We start from the raw sequence: 3,247 nt of genomic DNA, 5'->3' as shown, positions 1-3,247 counted from the left end.
TTTCTGTCTTGAAGGATGCCCCCCCCCCATCCCAGTTCCCTTGAGGCCACGCACATCGCCTGACACTTGCTGAGTGCTTCACGTCTCACCGCGACAGCTCCTGTCGCCCTCCCAGGGGCACAGCCTTTAGTTCTGTGTGTGGTCCAACAAAGGTGTGGCCTCGAGGCAGGGGGATGACCGTGAGTGAGTGAGTGAGAGAAGCTGAGGCAGAGGCTCCGCTCTGGGGTTTGGGCTGGCCTGCCACCCACGTGGGTGACTCGGACCCGGGTGACCCTAGAAGCCATTGTCCGGAGAGGGTTAATTCACACCCAGGTTCCTTGGGCGAGGCTCCCTACAGGGAGCCCCGCGCTCTGCAGGAGGGGCCTGGCAGATGCATAGTGGGACTTTTCTCGTCCCTGCCTCAGTGGTGGTGGCCGGCCCTGAAGTGACAAGGAAGTTCAGAATGGCATCCAGTGTCCTCCACCTCGGCTGGGCGAGGCTCACTTTTCTGTAGCCAGCGGATGTGAGAGGAACTGTTTTTTTTTTTTTTTTTTTTTTTTTCAGGCCAGCCTGGGCTACAACCAGTTCCTAAGCAGGGGGAGGCTGAGGCCCCACACACATCATACGGTTATGAAGCAAGCACGGAGCTGATTTGCATATGCAGATGAGCTCATGCATATTCGTGGAAGGGCCTCGGGAGTGACGGGTGGGGCTCAGGGGCGTGAAGCCGCGGTGTGGGCTGGGAATCACGGGTGAGGAGGTCAGGGTTAGGGTTAGGTGGGCGGGGTCGGCCTGTGGCCACGCCCGGGGGTGAGGGGGAGAGCCGGGAAGTGTGTGTGTGTGTGTGTGTGTGTGTGTGTGTGTGTGTGTGTGTGAGACCCTACCTCACTCTACAGCACCACATGCAGGCATAGTGCCTCAAACCGGTCAAGGCCAGCCTGGGCTACCCAAGACCCCGTCAGAGTGTCTGCTGCCAAGCCTGATGCCCTGAATTTCATCTCCAGAACTCACCTCCGTGTGCATGCACATGCCCAACCCCCAAATACCATTTATAAAAATAAAATTTCAAAACACTTCACAATACACACACTTCAAAAAAAAAAAAAAAAGAAAAGAAAGTCAAGGGCGGTGCTGTGTGCTTGGGGCTAGCCCACTGCAGACTAGCAGCTGCCAGACCAAGAAGGGAAGGAAGAGGAGGGAAACATGGACGGAATGTGTCGCATGAAGTTACCAGAGAATTAGTAAAAACATCTTCAAAAAAGGTCGATGGCCCCTGCGGAATGACATCCAAGATGGTCCTCTGGCTCCCACTGTCAAGTACACACACACACACAGACACAAAGTCCCATGCACACACATGCAAACACAAACTCACATACACACATGCACACATAGTAGGTTTTGTGTCCATAAATATTTTATTCATAAGAAATGAAAGTTGTCAACTTTTTCATATTTTGGGACAGGGATTCCAATGGCTTCAGGCTCAGTATGCACTTAGGAGGCATTTTAATTCCTAACCCTCCTGCCCCCACCTTCCAAGTGCTGAGTTTATACGTGTGCACCACGGAACTCGACTGTCATCTATACACATAAGGAAGGACAAAGGTCAGGCCAGCACACAGTAGGTTCCTTGGAATGCGTGGGCCTCACTCGTAGACTGGATGTCAGATCTCTGGGAATGATCATTTGGGAAACCTATGGGTGACCCTCAGATGCAGTTAGGGTTTCCTCGTCAGCTGAGTGACACTCCCCCGCCGGAGGATAGCGGCTTTAGGGCCAGTGGGTCATAAACTGTGTTGTGCACCACAATCAAGAGCTTGAATGTGATTGAACAAAGACATATGCAGTGAATGACAAACAATCCATCAGTAAGCTCTGCACACCAGGCGGGTATTCAGCAACTGTCCCTGAAAAGTGACTGAATGGGTGTTTACCCATATAGTACAGTAAACTTGTACTTGGGGAAACCGAGGCATCAGTTGGATGAAGGGTCGAGAATAAAGGAAATAATTTAAAGTGTGATGGCTGTGACACAATAACAAAACCCAATAACAACAGGGAAATTTAATGGAAGGAAGGTGATTTTACAGCATTTAAACTGGGCTTTTCCCGCCTCCTTGTCTCCAACAGGTAAACCACGGATGTCCACTGGGTGGCGCTGTGATCCGCTCTTTCAGGATCCAAAAGGAACTCTGAAAGCCAAGTTCTGGAAAGAACACTGACACTGCGTTTAAAGACAAAAGACTCTAAAGCTTCATAAGTTTAGGTGCCGTGGCGTTACGGTCTATCTGAAATATTTCGCCAGGCACGAGCTTATTTAGGAGGTGAATCCCAAGGCTCCCTTTTACCTGCGCGCCCGAGCGGACATAGCAGTTGTATTTCACAGAATGACCGAGATGGCTATGCAGAGGGATCTGGACCACTGAGCAGAAAAGGCTGATTCTTGATTTGAACGAAATAGAAAGTAATATTAAAGGGAATGTGGTGTCTTCTGGCCCATTCTGCCGACCCTGCGCAGACTTACGGGCGAGCTAAGGGGAAAGGGCACCTGGTAAGTTGAATTTAAACCGCAGCCCAGTGTTAACTCTGAGCATTGGCCCTCTCAGCACTCAAAACCTAGCTGTCTCCTATCAGGTATACAGATAGGAGAACCTACTGTGTGCTTGGCTGAACGACGTAGGCTTTAGGGCAAAATAGAACCTGGGAGCTTCCAGAGATACGCAACCAGAGAGCCACAACTCAGCTCTGGTTAGTGCCACGGGGCTGGGGCAGACATTGAAAGGGAGCACTTAAAACATCCACAGCACATGAGCAAAGTTAAATCTAACCAGAAGAAATGGGGGACTAGGAGGTACAGGTCCTCTGCTTAGCCTCTGAGAAGCCCAACACACACACACACACACACACACACACACTCACACACATACACACGCACACACTCATACACACACTGTCTCACAAACGCATACCATACATACCATACACATTCACACGCTTATACACTCACATATATTCACACACATGTACTCACACATACAAAACACTCACACACACAGACACATTCATATACACTCACACACAGAGGCACACAAAACACTTGGGTGCACACATACACATATACACACACACACCAATATAAAACAATTGTAATTCTGTTTATTTTTGTTTGTTTAAATAATGGAACAAATACATATTTGTTCAGCTCTTCAAAGAAAAACAACTTCCAACATGCTAAGTTATAATCACTAATACTGACAAAAACATC

At 49.2% G+C, this 3,247-nt stretch overlaps 1 long non-coding RNA gene across 1 annotated transcript; it reads left to right on the top strand.

The window, feature by feature from the left end:
• Positions 1-25: 25 nt before the first annotated feature.
• LOC116080565 lies at positions 26-2,473 on the top strand. The gene is made up of 3 exons (XR_004114479.1): positions 26-187; positions 544-685; positions 2,113-2,473. It is a non-coding gene; the product is annotated as an uncharacterized LOC116080565 (long non-coding RNA).
• The last annotated feature ends 774 nt before the right edge of the window (positions 2,474-3,247 follow it).

This window comes from Mastomys coucha, unplaced genomic scaffold (assembly GCF_008632895.1).
Source record: "Mastomys coucha isolate ucsf_1 unplaced genomic scaffold, UCSF_Mcou_1 pScaffold6, whole genome shotgun sequence".
Taxonomy (NCBI): Eukaryota; Metazoa; Chordata; class Mammalia; order Rodentia; family Muridae; genus Mastomys; species Mastomys coucha.
Note: the sequence above shows the minus strand (reverse complement) of the source record. Positions and strands in the feature narration are given on the sequence as shown.